The sequence below is a fragment of the Paramisgurnus dabryanus genome, chromosome 14 (assembly GCF_030506205.2).
Source record: "Paramisgurnus dabryanus chromosome 14, PD_genome_1.1, whole genome shotgun sequence".
NCBI classification, from domain to species: domain Eukaryota; kingdom Metazoa; phylum Chordata; class Actinopteri; order Cypriniformes; family Cobitidae; genus Paramisgurnus; species Paramisgurnus dabryanus.
In genome coordinates, this window is record NC_133350.1 from 35,162,212 (window position 1) to 35,170,902 (window position 8,691).

The window sequence follows — 8,691 nt, forward strand, 5'->3', positions numbered from 1 at the left end:
ACAAATTGCATATACATGATTATTGTGTGATACCTGTAGGCCATAAATTAATGACCTGCACATATGGTGTATGTATACTGTAACTAACAAGAAACACTACTGTACTTACAAATTGTATATACATGACAAGTGTGTTGTACCTGCAGGCAAGTGTAAGTTATACTTATACCATACGTATATGATAACTAAGAACAAACATTACTGATGTGCCATTGACCCAACCATTGACTATCACACGCATTAACTACTGGGTACATTCACTAGTACGTCCATGGTAACTGCATGGAAACAGGACTGTAAAATAAAGTGTTGCTTTTTACACAGTTATTACCTAGGACCTACCACCTAAAATATAGCATCATATACATGTCACTGTGAGGCAAACCCAACTATTGACTATCATATGAATAACTACTGGGTACATGCACTAGTACACACTTATTGTGTATATACAATTTGTAAGTACAGTAGTGTTTGATATTAGTTATCATATATGTACACTACTAATACCTGTCATTTACCCTAACTTGCCTGTAAATACTAAATACTTATATTGTACATTTATTTGTTAGTACAGTAATGTTTCTCGTTAGTTACAGTATACCTACACTATAAGTATGTATCTGTTATTTCCCAAAACTTATCTAGAGTTACATAATAACTACCAAGTATGTACCCACTGGTAAGTACAGTAGTAATACCAATTAATTACCATGTAGATACCTAAAAGTAAGTACCACACATTTGTCGGTAAGTACAACTTATTTACCATATATGTACAAGGTAGACGTACTGTAAAATAAAGTGCTACCGAAAACTGCACTAATGCAAACAAAGGTTAGCTTGGGGTGTAAGGTGTGTTAGTTTGATGCCCTAAACAACTATATGGTAATAGAACGTAAAATAAATTTTACTACAGTATTTTCAGATTACTAGTTCTACAACATTTCTGAGTAGAAAGTGAGGTAACACTTTATATTATGACCCGCAATGTACCGCGTAATTAAACCGAATTTACAGTGTACCTATTTGTAACAACAGGGTACCTCTACAGCAGAGGTCCCCAACCACCGGGTCGCGACCCAGGGTCGTGGACAAGTTGCCACCGGGTCGCAAGAACGTCCCGAAAAAATGTGTATAATAGCCACGTAATAGCTTAATCGGGTATTTTGTACTGTAAGAGCCGACTTATAACATCAATCATTTCCACTTTTGAACAGAGCCGTGCTCTCTCTCTTTTTCTCCGCCTCTCTCTCTCTACCAGCGCATCAGTGATCACATTGCTGTCATTAGAGTTTGAGCATACAGTACTTCTAAAACACAATCGATCAAAGAATTGCGGAGGTATGACTTTATGAATCATTTGCAAATGTACGTCGCAATGATGTACGTATGCGGAGACGTTCAAATGTGTGACAGCCCAAATGACTGAAAAGTAATTATTTTATTCTTCTTTAAAACAACTTCAGAAATATCTATCGATCGTAGCACCATGAACAAAGAAAACTATTAGGCTAATAATATTTTAACGGCTACACTTTTAACGTAGGTTTGAAAGGAACCTATAAACTTGTCAATCATCATTAATCATGGTAAACGTGAGTCTCCGTGCCTCTGCACCCAGTCGCAATTCTTCTGGCATCTCTCCTCCTTCACTGCATTTTTCTTCTCTTTTGTTACTTGGAATTGGGTCTCGAGCCCGACCAAGATTCGAGCTGCCTTCGAGAACAGCAAGCCAAGTTCGTTTAGGTTCCATTAATTATTAAGACTAAAAGGGCAGGCAAACTAGTAAAAATAATGAAAGTAAAAAACAATCTGCCAAAATATGGTTTTACACGTCTATAGAAAATATACTATAGCCTAAATAAAGCAATTATTCATTTTCCTAATGCATGGTTGTTATCTTTACTTCCGTTTAAAAAGTAAATTTCGAAAAGGAGGATTTTCAGCACTCACCCCCCGGTCCGCGAATTATTTTTAAAGCTGAAACCGGTCCGTGGTGAAAAAAAGGTTGGGGACCCCTGCTCTACAGTACGTACTTGTACACTCTAAAAAACGTTGGGTTGTTTTTTCAACCCAACTGCTGGGTTGAGCCAGTTGGGTTATTTTGTTGGGTTGTTTTATCAGTGTTGGGTAGTTTTTGTGTAACCCAACTTGTTGGGTTATATGTTGGGTAATTTTGAAGCAGAGCCAACTTAATAGATACATATAGCTGTTTCTCAATATTACTTTCTCTAGTCCACAAAATGTATTTTAAACATAAGTTCAGGCGAGAATATATATGTATAATGTTCAAATTTGCAGTCGGTTTGTAAAGTGAACGCCAATTTTAAAGTTTAATTTCAAAAAGTCGGAATGTTACCGGCGCGACCACCGGGTGTCAGTGTTGTTCTTCCCCAGAGAGAACTTCTCCCTTCCCCCACACAGACACGTCAGACTCCTCCTGCCACAGCACGCTACCTGACGCGGGAATTTAACATCACTTCAGGATTCATAAACGGTTTTTCATCGACTTATCTTTGATTTATTTGAAGGAAAAGGTTTGTGTCATTGTTTTTAATCATTTAAACTATTTCTGAATGCAAAAGTATGCAAAATGATGGTTTACAAGACATAACTCTTATTAAAAGTTTTATTAGCGTCCGTTGGCTAGTCTGTAATGCTCAGTAAATCTATATGCTTGCTTTTAAATGATTTAAATATTTCGTTTGATCAAACGTTTTATGAAATATGTCTAAAACACGGCTTGTTTTAATAATTTTAGAAACGTTAGAATGTAACGTATTCTAATGGTTTAGAAATTCAGTTTAAAACAGATAACGTTAATATGAGGAAGAAACGTGTACGTTTTAAATAAATAATCGTTTGTTGTAAAAGTTGAAATCAAACTGATGCTTTTAATATCATGTTTAGATCATGAAACTTTAGCCTTGAGTTCACAGACAGGGTGTGAACTCTCATTTGGTCTGTAAGTTACAGACATTTTTATCTTTTTCAAATGTTTTTGATGATGCCCACTTAAATCACAGTTTTGGCTCTTTTCCTCAGACCCTGATGGATAAAAGATGGATATTTTTTTCCTGGAGAAGCTAAAACAATGTCACTTTGAGGTTCTGAAACCAGCTTTTACAAAGTTATTTACAGGTAACATGAAAATGCACTTGTTTTTTATTATTTAAAGTGATATGTTTATAATACAATGAGGCATATCAAAGCATTTCTTTATTAAGAATCCCTGCTTATTTTGCTGTGAGTATGTCATTTTCAAAAGTAGTAAGGTTGCACGATTAAAGGAATAGTTCACCCAAAAGTTATATTAAACTCATGATTTACTCACCCCCAAGCCATTCGAGATGCATATGTCCATAATTTTTTAGACAAACACATTTTGAGATATTTTAGAAAATGTCTTAGATCTTTCAGTTAATCAAATGTAATGTTACAGGGTCCACTCCTTCACGTCCAAAAAATGTGCATCCATCCTTCACAAAAGAAATCCAAATGGCTCCACGATGATAAACAAAGGTCTTCTGAGGGTAATCCGTGCCGTTTTTTTGTAGAAATATCTATATTTAAACTTTATAAACAAAAATAATTAGCTTCAAGTAATACCGCCATCTTAGACTCCTCTGTATTCAGGACAGCTCTCATCTTAAATGCGGACGCGACCAAGATGGCGCCATTAGCTGAAGCTAGTTATTTTTGTTATAATTCTACAACAACACTGCACGGATTACCCTTAGAAGGCCTTTGTTTATTATCGTGGAGCCATATGGATTTATTTTGTGAAGGATGGATGCAAATATTTTTGGACTTGAAGGAGTGGATCCCATAACTTTACATTTGATTAACTGAAAGATCTAAAACATTTTCTAAAATAACTGAAAATGTGTTAGTCTGAAAAATGATGGACGTATGCATCTTGGATGGCTTGGAGGTGAGTAATCATGGGTTTAATATAATTTTTGGCCCAACTATCTCTTTAATTGTATACAATTGTCAAGCCCATCTCATCGGTATCTGTGTTATTCCCTGACCATGCCGAAAAGCTATTTGAAACTTGGGCACTGCATTTTACAGACAGAATCCTGCAACTTCCCTGCCAAGAACCAGGAGCATCAACAAATCACCTACAGGTACACTTGGGAATACAATTGTTGTTTGCTGAGTATTATGACAGTAAAGTTACTAATTTAACCTAAACATTTTTCTTTACAGAACCCCATGATGATATTCCAACTCCTGTCTACAAAAGTGGGAAGAAAATCTTAAGTTTATGTAAGTAATGGAAGTATTGCACACTGCTTTGCAAGCAACCTAAAACATTTAATATTTTGTTTGTGAACTAGCAAGAAGACATGTTTACAAGTAGGAATAGAGTCAAAACTTGGCCAAGAAAAATGTTCTTTTACTCGCAACTCTAAAACATTAACTTTAGGGACAAACGTTAAAGGAATAGTCTACTCATTTTCAATATTAAAATATGTTATTACCTTAACTAAGAATTGTTGATACATCCCTCTATCATCTGTGTGCGTGCACGTAAGCGCTGGAGCGCGCTGCAGCGCTTCGATAGCATTTAGCTTAGCCCCATTCATTCAATGGTACCATTTAGAGATAAAGTTAGAAGTGACCAAACACATCAACGTTTTTCCTATTTAAGACGAGTAGTTATACGAGCAAGTTTGGTGGTACAAAATAAAACGTAGCACTTTTCTAAGCGGATTTAAAAGAGTAACTATATTTTATGGCGTAATAGCACTTTTGGGAGTACTTCGACTCGGCGCAGTAACACCCTCCCTCTCCCATTATGAGAGGGAGAAGGGGAGCGGACTTTTCAGGCGAGTCGAAGTACTCCCAAAAGTGCTATTACGCCATAAAATATACAGTGTTTCCTCTAGGATTTTTTTCAGCTGTGGCGGCAGGGGGCGCCCATGATGATTATAAATGTAAAAAAAAAATTTATGTAGAATATAGGCTATAGTAAACTAACATGTATTTTTTTTATCATTTTCAGGCTGTCATTTACTTTTCCTTATATTTATAGCATATTGCTTTTCTATGTTTGATCTAAATTGTATTTTATTAAAAAAACGTTACACAGCTACGTACGTAGTTAGGATATTTCATTGTAGTTTTAATGTAGTTTGCATTGCAAGTTCGTCCTCGTGTTTAGCGTACAGAGCTGTTACAAAGTCATGCAGTCCTGTTTGATAATCCGCACCGCTGTGATTGACAGAACAACCGACCAGTTATCCGACATCAGCAGCAATTTTATTTCACACCCGTACTATTTGACATAAAGACTGTGACCCCGAGCCGGTCACACCGCAAATAGACATTTTACTCGTCTATTGAGTCCCTACCTGCATCTACAACACAAATGACACGCGAATAGCCTATTACACCCGTTAGATAAAATATATTGTGCGGTTCACCCGCGGGTACCCCGACCCTGCTGTTTCGTCTGAAAACAGATAAAACTCTCACCGTCTGCCTCAAGTTTCTATTACCAACGTTCTTCTCTTCCACGGGAATAATGTAAGTTTCCTTACAAACAGATTCGACTATTAATGTCTTGCAGTCGCATATAAGTAGTATTCAGTATTTAGCCTTTTGTTTTGGGACAAATATCTTATAATTTAATGTGAAACTTTCTGAGTGTCGATCTAAAGCACAGACGATTGACTGACAGCTGAGCGGTCAGCAGCGCGCTGCGCTTATAGCCTATACTGAATAACTAATGGCCAGATAAGTTGATAATATGAGTACAGTGATTCCAAATGAATGTCCAAAAAACTCGTAATATGTTAAATCAAAAGTTTAATAATGTCTTTTCTCGCAGCCCTGCGCTGTGTTGGTGTAGATATGCGCCGGTGAACATCATATGCGTGATGACCTTGCAGCTTAAATTACCCTAAATTCATAGTCATAAAGATAAAAGTAAAACAACATTCGAAACTTCAAATGATGTATTTTTATTTGTGTAAACTCACAATAAGAAGAAAACCTTGTGCTTATTTATAATCATTAAAAACATGACGTGCTTTCTGCTGGTTTGGTTTTAGAGCGCGTCACAAAAAAAGAACAGAAACTCAAATACTTTTTTATTCGTTTTGTCAATTTAATAATTATTTAAGTGCAACATATTTCGTATAGGCTTATTTACTTTATTATTATTTCTCAAAACAGAAACGTAGCTTAATAATCCTCTGTTGATTTAAATCTAGTTGTGCATGAAACTAAACCCATGGAGGAAATTATGATATTTTAGGAGATTTATTTATAAATGAGTGAACAACGCAAATCCAGAAAGGAATTTATTTCTAGACAGCCAGTCCGCAGAGCGGACATTTCGGTAGCTTTTTTGCGAGCTTCCGCTGTGGGTTTTGTCTAGAAGGGATACAGCAAATGCCGAAAAGTTAAGGATTAGATTTGGAGGTAGGATTATTAGGATGAAAACAGCGGTTCTGGCTAAATTAGATACAAATACATCCTACAATCGTGTGAAATTTTGTGTTTAGAGTTGGGTTTGGTTAAAGGATTAGGATAAAACTGTGCTCATCCAACGAGATTTCGTTTGCTGTATCCCTTCTATCCACAACCGCAGGCGTGGCGGGGATGTTTTAGGAGTGGCGGGCCGCCACGATTGAATGTATATAGCGGAAACACTGAATATAGTTCCTCTTTTAAATCCGCTTAGAAAAGCGCTACGTTTTATTTTGTACCACCAAACTTGCTCGTATAGCTACTCATCTTAAATAGGAAAAACGTTGATGTGTTTGGTCACTTCTAACTTTATCTATGAGTGGTACCATTGAATGAATGGGGCTAAGCTAAATGCCATCGAAGTGTCGCAGCGCGCTCCAGCGCTTATGTGCATGCACACAGATGATAGAGGGATGTATCAACTTTTCTTAGTTAAGGTAATAACATAGTTTAATATTGAAAATGAATAGACTATTCCTTTAATGTCCAGCCCTGTATTCATTACATAATATATGCTAATAAAGTGTTGGCTATATTAAGTAATAAGGGCAAGTATGCAGGTTGTTGCAAAATCTAAAAAATCGGGCTTACTGCCAGGTAAAGTGACGTGGCAGAATCTGAAATTACTGTGAATCTGAGTTATTGGCATGAACAAAGAGTATATTGTAAGGTTATTGAAATAAAACAGAAATTTATACATTTCATTACAATTAAACTACATACTACATTTGTGTGTATGAAATATGAATTGTTTGGTTTTGTATAATAATGCTGCATCATGCATTTAGAGTCTTTGCCTGCATTCTAACAAGTGTTTTGTCTGTTTTCAACAGGTTGGGACCAACATGGTTGCATTCTTCTGAGAGGCTGAGGTGACAAAACCATTCCCATTTGTCCTTGGATTGGAAGATGACGATCTCTGCCATCAAGCCTTCGTTGTTTTTGACAGACAGTCACTCCAGCAATACACCCTCTTTGGTGATGTTGACATGTTTTAAACTTTTTTTATGTTTTGGACATTAATTTTACTAAGCAGTGCACATCAGTGTGGGTGTTTTTGAAGACTGTTGTTTACAAACTCCCAAGAACGGAATCCCTTTCTATAAGAAGTCTGTGTAGTTATTTGTCATGCTAGGGTGATAACTCATGTTGATCATATATTGACTGTTTGTGCAACTTAGTGTTGATCTTATGTGTTACATTAACCATTTCTTATTACACGGTTCTCTAAAATGCTAGATTCTGATTGGCCAGTTGAGACATTCTACTACTGCTCAAAACTAAAAACTCTAATGCTGCAAATCATTTTGACAGGTACAGTTTTTTATTACACAAAAATTAAATATCAATGTCTATTAATTACATATCCGACATTAAATTTACAAATGAATAAACCAATGTGTTTGTGACATTTGTCCTGAAGAAACTGTTGGGGCTTTTTTCTGTGATGACATGCTGCCAATACATTATCCCTTACTTGTACAACTTTTTACTTGATGTAATTGTAATGTTAACCGGGTATCTGTCATTTTAGATTGTGAGATATAATACTAATATATTTTTTTTATTAGAAAGTTGATTGTTTGTGTAGGGCTATGTACTCTTTTATTGTTCATGTGCAATAAATATGCTTTTTCAATTAAATCTATGCTTTGTTATTTATAGACACCACAATGAAAGGTATGAAAGCAATTTAAACCACAAAATTTCAGCTTTAAACACATTAACCAAACGTTGGGTTGTTTCAACCCAACAAAAAGTTATTTCTACCCAACAGATGGGTTAAAAAATCAACCCAACTGGTTGGGTTGATTGTACAACCCAACTTGTTGGGTTAAAATAACCCAGTGTTGGGTTGGTCCATATTTAACCCAATGTTGGGTTGCAAAACAACCCAAGTTGGGTTAATTTTAACCCAACGTTTTTTAGAGTGTAGGTATAAGGGAATAATATTTTAAGTTTGGGGTAATAAGGGGGTAAGAATATGAAGAATTATTAATTATTTATACGCTAAGTATTTTATAACTACAGGGTACCTATTGTAATATTACGTGGTATGTATGACTTAGTCAAGTCTATGGGGAAATTATGTATTCATTTTTTATGATTTTCTTGTGAATTTTTCATTTTGACTACTGAATGTTGTATACCAGGGGTTCTCAAAGTCCGGACTCCGGTCTGGATCTGGACCCGACGGCAACT

The 8,691-nt window shown here is 35.9% G+C and overlaps 1 long non-coding RNA gene across 4 annotated transcripts; it reads left to right on the forward strand.

Moving 5' to 3' along the window:
• Positions 1-2,046: 2,046 nt before the first annotated feature.
• LOC135758186 (uncharacterized) lies at positions 2,047-8,418 on the forward strand. Of its 4 annotated transcripts, none has more exons than XR_010536486.2 (5): positions 2,047-2,968; positions 3,049-3,144; positions 4,050-4,136; positions 4,219-4,278; positions 7,323-8,418. It is a non-coding gene; the product is annotated as an uncharacterized lncRNA (long non-coding RNA). The 4 variants fall into 4 exon arrangements; XR_012335035.1 differs by having other exon boundaries at positions 2,047-2,540; XR_010536484.2 differs by having other exon boundaries at positions 2,047-3,144.
• The last annotated feature ends 273 nt before the right edge of the window (positions 8,419-8,691 follow it).